The sequence below is a fragment of the Cryptomeria japonica genome, chromosome 10 (assembly GCF_030272615.1).
Source record: "Cryptomeria japonica chromosome 10, Sugi_1.0, whole genome shotgun sequence".
In the NCBI taxonomy this organism is placed as follows: domain Eukaryota; kingdom Viridiplantae; phylum Streptophyta; class Pinopsida; order Cupressales; family Cupressaceae; genus Cryptomeria; species Cryptomeria japonica.
Window position 1 is genome coordinate 405414704 of NC_081414.1, and position 9332 is coordinate 405424035.

Below are 9332 nucleotides of genomic sequence, written 5' to 3' on the forward strand. Positions count from 1 at the left end.
TTACTTGGAAGCAGAGGACATGTTTAGAAACATGGAGGAGGAAGAGGCCCAGACAACCATTGATGAATTAAACAAGAAATTGGAAGAAAAGAAAAAGAGATTACAAGAAATGGAAACTGAAGAAGAAGAGAGTGAAGGCGAGTCCGAAGAAGTTGAGGTGGTATCTAGGCATCAAGCACCAGACACAACAGAAGAGCCAAAATTGCAAGAGAAAATTGTTTTTGGGCTGAACATCCATAGTGATGCAAGATACGATGAGTATTCTGCCTTTGTGTCTGATGATGTTTTTTTTAAGTCAAAAGAATTTAAATCCTTTTTATATAATTTCAAAAGGAAAAAGCTGAGAGACTCTATCCCAAATGTAACCCCTAAAAAAGAATCAAAATTATTGGGGAAACTAAAGGAAGAAATTAGTTTAGAATTGACCACTATAACCCCTCAAAGTTGAAGACAAATTCTTAGTGAAGCAGGCATCATCATCTTTTTAGGATGGGACATGAGTGCATCATTTATTTTTGATAGTATGTTACGTTCTAAGAATAAGGATTTTAAATAGGATATTCAGGGGGTAAATGATGTGTATGTCAGCTCTAGATTTGACCAGAATGAAGAGGCTTTTCTTTTTTGGGCTCTTTACCCTCCAAATAAGAGGCCAAAAATCATTTATGGAGATAAAGCCTTTGGTCACTTGATGAAATTGAAAGTTGGTGAAGTAGATCCCATTGTTATTGCTGATATGGGTATTGATATTTCAAAATTTAATAAAGCACAATTGGTCAAAGTGATCAAAGAAAGAGATCATCACAAGGGATTATATGAAGAATTGCTAAAAAGAGGAGGACATCTCATGCCACAAGTCTATGATGGGTCTCAAGTGGAAAAAGAAATGTGAGGAAGTGCAACTAGAAATTACAAAGTTGAAAAGGCAAATATAGAGTGTGAGGGCTGACACAACCTTTATTTTATTGACTAAGAGATTTGAAACATTGCAGGGTTTCCTTGAAGATTTTTGGGTTGTTTATCAAAAGAATATGGATAATACAACATCTCACAGCCAGAATTATAACAGACTAGGAACTCCAATACATATGGTGAAGTCATTAAAGAAATACAAAAGCTATTGAAAAAGCATGAAGACTTTGACACAGAATTGCAAAATGAATTTAATGAATGTAAGAAAATAGTACAACACAGTTTTCTAAAAATTGAAGATCAGAATGGACAGATTAAGGATAAATGGATTGTGGAGTGCCAAAGTCTTATCAGTGCTTCCCTTAACATTGCCCGGTCTGATGTACTTGACATGACAGAAAATCGAGCAGATGGAAAACTTCATCACTTTGGAGATTGTGGTTAGAGATATTATCTACAATGCAAATACCTACAAATTAGAGGGATATTTGAAGCACATTCAGAAGTGCGATTAGATGCTTGGAGACAAGCCATAGATATCAAAAGATGTTTAAAGATGTGACTTTGCATTTTATAGTTTTAGTTTGTTAGGGCAGTTTTTAGGTAGTTAGTTTCTAGTTAGTTTCTGGATAATTTTAGTTTAATGAAAGGGTATGCCCTTTCATTTTTTAAACTGAATCCTCATCTATATGTGGAGGATCTTTTAGGAGAGACAGATATCACAAGTTTATAGTTTTTTTTATCAAGAAAATCTCTATGCATTTTCATATGAACTCATTGTTTGGAAGTACCAAGTTGATGGAGGATATGCACTGAAATCAACTGGTTTAAGTATTTTATTTTCAATATAAAGATTCAAGTGTTTCTCATTCATGATGGTATATATCTTTTCAATGGATTGATCAGTTCCTTGGATAAATCTATTTACATAGGTTGTTTCATTGTGCAATCTCATGTTGTTTATTATAATTAAGATTAATTTTTTAGTTTGAATATCAGTTTGAAGGATTGGTTGGCAAACTTCAAATTATCTTATTGGTCTTTCAAAGTAAAGTTAAATTTAGTAAGACTAACTGGATGTCACATTTTAATTTCAATTTGTATGGAAGCCTTTGAGATGATGGTGTTGTTTCATTAACAAGTTATTAAAACTGTCTCTAAGGTTAAACGTAGGATTTTTCATTTGAAATGATATGAAACCAGTAAGGAATCAAGGCACTAGTCTTTTATTGATTTTGTTTATTTGAATAAAGTATTTCCAAAGAAATTTTCATTAAGGAATCATATTTCTAATTCATACAATCACTACTTTATAAACATTCATTTACAAGCAAGCAGTTACAGTTTTCAGATAATAAGATTAGGTTCAGGAACAATTGTCATCTTGAAGTCACCTAATTTCTTAAATTTTCTATAGAAAAGTCTTTAACCTAAAGTTTTAGGTTTTAGATATAGGTTCACCTGCCTTGGTTTAGCGAAGCCTGAAGTGCAGGGGAAATTGATCTATCGATCATTCCAATTTTTTGGCCAAGACTGATTCAGAATTCATCAAGAGAAGTGGCAAAACTCTTTGATTTCCAATCTATGGTTTTGGGAACCAACAAATTCCATGTGGGACGGATAGTTGGAACTGGATATTAGACAATTAGAATAAGTCCAGTAGTCAACAAAAAGTCTGCAACTCCACAAAAAGTGAGAAAAATGACCAAAACCTTCCTGGACAGAGAAATGTTTGGGGGTTTTACAACTTTCAACATATGATAATAGCAGGTAGAATGAAGGGGAATGACACCAAGACAAATTTGACCGAGGGAGATCCATTTAAAGATTTCTCAAATCTGTTATATATGATGGAAAAAATAAGGCTATATGCACAAGGGGCATTCAAGCAAAATTTCCAACTGTTAGATTGAATCCCAACACACTCTACAACTGGTGCCAAATTGAACTATGGAAGATTCAAATGCTTATCATCTTATTTGATTTTAAAAGGATTTTCTGTGGATTTGACAAAAATTGGAAGTTGAAGTCTATTTTGTAACACCACTTTGATAAATATGTGAACATCACTGTTGTTTAAGTCCCGATTCTGGTATAGTAAATAGGGTTTACTTATTTTTTAATGTTTATACAATACTTTTAGCCTTTATCTAACATAATCGATAATTGGAAGACTTTTCAATAACTAGGAACTACAACATTAGGAAAGTAAAGAAAAATAGATAAATGAGAACATATCGGTAGGATGACAAGCTCAAATTTATGAGACACACACTCTGAAATGAACTTGTTTGCAACCAACTTTACATGATTCAAACACACAACCTACAAGTCCACAAGAATTTACAGACATGCAAAAATCTACAGGAATTTCACCATCTCCAACAGTTCGATACCCTCCAATCTAGCTACTCAATCCTTCGATATCACCTGCTAGACAACCCAATTTGCAAAGGCAGAGGCAAAGGACACGTTGAACTCAATTTGCAGAGGCAGAGGTAGAGGAAGAGGAAAAAGAAACAAAGGAATTGGTAGAGGCAGAGGAAGTCAAGAGTTAATTCAATCTGTCACGCGTGGTTTTCAAATGAACCCACACTTTTATTTATTTTTTAATAATGCCCGTGGTTGTTGGAATTCTGACTAACATGGGCTTCATCAAAAAATGTCTTCGGCATTTCGACGTTATTGGGCATTTAAAAAAAACTCAAATTTGATCACAAAATGCCTTGTCCGTCGGAAACCTGCATTGGAATTTGTGGCCAAATGTATTAGTGAATATATAGTATGTGGTAATGCTCATAGATTATTAAACAAGTTTAGGATAATCCTCATTGTAATCCTTATACCAAAATATATTAAAATAATGTTCTTCATTGATTCTTACATTTTTTATGATTTTCTTCTTTTATCGTGTGTCTCTTGTGATAATGTTTACATACATATTAGTAGTTGGTTTTATATTAGGTGTTTTAGGTTATTATTTCACATCTAACATTAACATGGGTGAGTTAGAGTGAACATGACCAAATTGTTGATGTACATAATCTTCTTTAATATATTTAACCTCATAAAGATGAGGGGGTTATGGACTTGTGAACATGCTCAATGTTTATCTTCAATTTATCTATGTATGCATGTGTGGGTAAGATCATGATATTGTTTTCAAGAGTTGCTCTAATACTATGTATGGAGTCCCCTTTAGTAATGTGAATTCTCTAAATTTATTTTCTTTGAGTTGTGCATGACGATCATCACAAGATACATTCTCATTATCCAAATACAACAAAGTGCTATAAATGTATTGATACAAAATATGACTATTGAATAAAAGCACACTCACATTTACATATTGTAGTGCAAAACTTTGAAAATGAATGATATGACATGTAATGGATTTGGATTTTACTTTTATTTTTTCATTTCATGAGGTTAATAACACACATATCTTAGGTTCACTAATAAATTTATTCATGATAGCATTAGCCAAATTGTGAAAGGAAGTGATTAAAGCATGTGATCATGAATAAAACCATGTAAGTGCACGTGCACTCAAAATTGAAGAGAACACCTTAGAAATTAATTGATCCCCATAAAAATAAGGTAGGAACATAACTTCGAAATTTTTTTAGTATCATAATGGATTACTTTTATCATCACTCTTTGTGAAGATTGGAGATATAAATCCACCTAGTGTAGGGTAAGTCAAAATGTCATGTGCTAAATGCATGTATAATACCAACTTTTAGATGAGTTGTTTCACTAATGAGGTAGTTCACATAATGTGAAATATGATTCTCAAGACATCCCATACCCATATGTGTTTTTATATTATGTGTAGTAATGAGAGATGTGTTGCCAAGTAGTGGTGGAACCAAGTTAAAATGGAAAAAAAATCCTCATGTTTTTCTTCATTCTTAGGAATGTCTAAATCATGTGTAAGATGGGATGTAGGAGGAGGTACTCCACGAGTACTCTTGGTCATGTCATGTAAAATTGTGAATGAATCCAAATGAGGGCATCCATTAATTAGTGGTAAATCATAATGATGCATTTAAAAATAGATCGGGTCCACTAAACACCACTAGAAGGTGAAGATTGAGAATCAGGAGTAACACATGGTCTAGGTTTAGTAGTAAAGTAATCTATACAAACCTAGGAAAGGTCATGAAATTATGTGTAAGGATCATGTCATGAATCAAATTAGTGTTTAGCATTATCAGTCAAGGTATCACCAAAAACATGCATCAAGGTACAATCATCATGTATAAAAGAATAATTTTAAGATAAAAATGATCTAACATGAAACCTTGCATCTTCCTTACCACTAAGCAACTTTTTCGTAAGAGTGTTAAAATATTGTGCATCATAGGAAAAAAAATGCTATGAAAAAAATTCATTAACTACATCAAGATAAGATAAAAAAACTATTGCAATGCTCATTGTTAAATATATTATCAATAGACCATGAGCCACAAGATATAGAAGAAATACTAACCTCATTTGAAGGTGGAAAATGCATATCAATATCACTAGGCTCATCAAGGAAAGAGGAAGCAAGAAATGCACAAGTAGGAGAACCCATAGTTGAACAAGGAAAACTATTATGAGATGTATAAAAGGGATGGGTTCACTATGTATATAAATATCACATGAAGGAAGATCTCAAGATGCATCATGAGAGATTAAGATGAAAATATCATCAAAATGGGAGAGAGAGGTGTTAAAATGTAATATTCCATTATACTCATGTATATTTTTATCACTAGCCATAGGAAGAATAAAACATCATAAAGCTCATGGATAAATAAATTGAAAGTATCTAATGTAGAGGGAAAAACAATAAAAATATCTATAGAGGAAAGATCACACACATGATGAAACAACACATCCATAGAGGAAACACCTCTATCCATAGGATAAAAAGACATAAAAGTATGAAGGATGAAATAATCATAAGTAACAAAGAACATGGACATATTAATGTTTGTACTCTAGCTATCTATGCTAAGGAGACTGCGTTAGGGGGAGATAGGATTCACAATGAGCTGGATAGTCTAGAGGATTTCAAGAAGGATGCTATGATATGGAACTATTGTATTGAGAGAGTAGTGGATTTTATGGAATGTCTTAAAGGGCATAGTGAACAACTCTCCATATAATTTGTTACTTCATGGAATAAGAGGCGAGTCTTGGTGGGCATACTTTATTTCGAGGTGACGGAGGAAGTCATTGCGTAGGCTATCGGCCTTTCCTTGGAAGGAAGGTGGAAATGCAACAACCATACAACCAATAGTGAAGGTTTGAGAAGATTCTTTAGAAGGAAGGAAACCTCGGTTAAACTCCAAGGTGGATTTGACAGGGAAGAACTCAAGTACCCCTAGGATGTGGTATGTCTTCTAATCATGAAATACTTTACTTTGGAGGGTCATCATAAGATTTTTTACTATTATCATCTACCTTTTATGAACCATTTTAGAAATAATGATTTTCTCTGTTTGACCTTCTATTTACTCCATTCTATGGAGAGATCTATCAAAGATACCCTTGATCCCAAGAATGAAGGCAAACCCCTAATTCCCCTCCACCAGGGTTTAATATACAGGCTTTATGATTACCATCTATCCCTTTGCCCACCCAAGAATATTATGGTAGTTCAACCTCCCTTACCCACCTCCCACCCTTTGACAACATTCACTTCTAGTTTTACACCACCTAGGTTCTTCCAACTTTCTAATGAGGCTCTTGCCTCTCATGTGATGCCTTTTTCCTCTATTACCACCATTTAATTAATCTCTCCTTATCACCCCCTGCCCTCCTTGGGGTCAGACAAGAAACCTTCGAGCTCTAAAGATAAAGGAAAAACCAAGAAACGAAAAAGAATTATCATTGATAATTCTAGCTCTGAAGGGTCGAAAGAGGAAGAACCCATTGATGAAACTATTGGTAGATGGAGATCTTACAGGTTGGCTTCTAAGGACTTTGTGGATAAGAAGGTTGAAGTTTGTACTAATATTGCTTTGGAAAAAGATCCTGATGGGGGTGACGAAAGGAAAATTGATAATGACTCCAAAAAGAAAGAGAATATCGCTACCAACATGGATTGCATTGGTCTGGTGGACCCTGACCCACTTATGGGTTTTGATTCCTCTCAACTCATGGAAACCCAGATGAATCTGTACCTATACAATATTATTGATGGTTTGGAGTCAGGTCTTGCCTCAAACTCTAAAGAATGATGTGGGTACCCCGAAAGGTATTGGTAATGAAAGGAAAATTAAGATAAAGAAGAAAAAGGGAAAGGATGGGGACCCCAAGGATGAGGAGGACACTGAACCCACTGATTCTATGGTGGGGGAGCTACAAAACCTCTGCATCCATAGGCCTAAATTGGAGGAGGAAATTCAGAAATTGAAACAAGAGATCTGGGTTAACAACAACAAGTTGGATATGAGTGACAAACAAAAAGTAAATATCAATAAGTTCTACATCCAGGTTTTGCACAACTCAGCATTGACTCTTTCCCTACTCTGTGACAGGATTGCTGAAGACGAGAATGAAAAATAGGATACCAAGGAACTCTACAAGTTCCTCTCTGGGGACTGGGAGAGGGTTATAAACATGATAGGAGCACATAATTTGGCCCCTTAGTTCCTAGGTTTTCTTGTTATGTTTTAATCCAGGGTATGCCCCTATTGTTTTTATTTTCTACTGAACTCATATTTGGTTGCTTTCTATTGAAATTTCATTTGGTTTTTTGCCGTTGAAGTACTATGGATAGTCTATGATTATGTCAAATGGCCAAATTCCTAGTTAATGCTTCTTTTGATTAAAAAACATATGCATGGATAGAGGTTATGTGAGTGTCATGATACACAAACAAAAGTGAGTTGGAGGTAAAATATCGAACAATGTGAAGACAACCCCTAATATGAACAAATCAATACCACACATACAAGTGGGTAAAAACCCTAATTAGATATGAGATGAATGATACACATAAAAACAAACACATCTAAAAATAGAACCCTATAGCTGAATATAGGCATGGGTAGAGTAGGGAATGATAATAGATATTAACAAACCACAAATTCTAAACAAAAATATGGATATGGAGAAAGTATGAAAGGAGAAATTAAATCTATATTAATATATGGAAAATAAAATACATAGCATAAGAAAAATATAGATTTGAAAAGTATCTAATGAGGGAGAAACCCTTAAAGGAGAAACTAGGACTTATAAGAGAAAATGAGCTCACAAAAAAATAAAAAATAAAAGGTCTTCTTCACAAGAAATAGGTTTTATAAATAAGACATATTGTAACAAAAAATTGAAAAAATTAAAAAGCACTTAGTTGATTCTAGTGGTCATTAGATAGTTTTTTATTAAGCAAAAATAGGTTTTGAGGGGACCCGAAACCCCTTACATCAAAGAGTTCAAGATAAAGCATTGGAGTATCATAAAAGAACCTAGGTCTAAGAAACAAAACTGGCTGCAATCCATAAGCAATACAACCCAATAGCCATAGAAAGACAAGCAAAAGGCCAGCGAGATGCTAGCAACAACAACAAACATAGACCACCTACTTAAAAATGTCTAAGGCCTGGGAGGCCTCCTTCTCAAGCAACAACATAGCCTTGGCAACTTCCTTAAGGTCCAACAAGTCCTGTGGAAGAGAATCTTCCACCAATTTAGTGCTTTGTCTTGTTATCTTAGTAGTGCGAGGAGTCATCTTCGAGCTTGAGGCCCCAACTTCATTTACCAGATCCACAACATTCATCTCATTATGAATTCTCTCCAACCTGGAAACCAAAGCGTTCATATTGACTGCATAAACTTTCATCATAGAAACACTATTATCCATAATTTTCTTCATACCTTCCTCAATTTGCATCATCTTCTGGTTGATCTCATTGTTCTTCTGATCATATCTTCTCTTTAAAAGTTCAACTGCCTCACCTTTCATCTTTAAAATCTCTAACATCATACTTTTTTCCCCCATAGTCCAAGTAGCATAATCTTTTGTATCCTGGACCGCCCTCTTATTATTCACCATCTGCCTATCTTTATGCTGCTTAAATTGGTCATTAGATAGTTGTCTACTATATTGGTAATAAATTTTGAACTGTAAATTAAAATTACTTCTCATACGCATTGGAAGACGAATTAAAAAATACAAATTAGACCACTCTTTGAATTTATGGATTAATCTCGTACACCATATATTCTTTAATTCCATAAGTGCCACAAATATGAACTACATGGATTTGAATTGGTTGATTGTGTACTTAAGTGACTTGTTTCACCTCTACCTCTAATGTTTGGTTTGGTGTAATAACTATCATATCACAAGATATGTTAGAGAAATTATAGAATTGCAAGGTCTAAGTTCTCCTAGGTTAAGCCCCTTGATTGGATTA

General features: G+C 34.1%; 1 pseudogene; it reads right to left on the bottom strand.

Moving 5' to 3' along the window:
- Nucleotides 1–5494, bottom strand: part of LOC131859006 (clathrin heavy chain 2-like) — a 29987-nt pseudogene extending 24493 nt beyond the window's left edge.
- Between the last annotated feature and the right edge of the window lie 3838 nt (nucleotides 5495–9332).